Below are 596 nucleotides of genomic sequence, written 5' to 3'. Positions count from 1 at the left end.
TTAAAGCTTTTCTTAATTTCAGTTAAGATAAAACGTTCTAAAAATATTTTTCAAACAGAGCAGCATTTGAACTCTATTTCAAATGCTCTTTAAAAGCCTTTCTAAAACTAGCCAATTCAATCGGATCATTTAATTTTGACTTTAAAACGGATTTCGTGAGAAATCTTAAATTCAAGTACATCTTAAAGCCCTTTTAAAATCAATCATTTAAATCGTCATGTTTAAAATTTGTTTATTTGTTGCATGCTCTGTTGCAACGTTCTAAAACTTAAATATTCAAAACGAGGGTTGTTAGCTACAACCTCGGTTTCCTTAACATACATATGTACCTATAACTTTTTAAACATACATGCTTGAAACCTTTAAATCATATATACATATACATGATTTTTCTTAAACTTACTGCGGAAGATAACTGCGTGAGCGGTATCCATTCCCATCTCCACCATTCGTCCGCCGCTTGCCATTGCCCTTCAAGAATTGCTGATAGGTTTCTTACCTACAGCATGAACATATCTGATTGAGCTTTCGCTCAGCAAGTAGGAACTATATCTCACAAAATAACTGTAAGTACACATGAATAAATATGCATGAGC

The sequence above is a fragment of the Morus notabilis genome, unplaced genomic scaffold, assembly GCF_000414095.1.
Source record: "Morus notabilis unplaced genomic scaffold, ASM41409v2 Scaffold1333, whole genome shotgun sequence".
In the NCBI taxonomy this organism is placed as follows: Eukaryota; Viridiplantae; Streptophyta; class Magnoliopsida; order Rosales; family Moraceae; genus Morus; species Morus notabilis.
The sequence above is the reverse complement of the archived record's forward strand: the minus strand, read 5'-3'. Positions refer to the sequence as shown.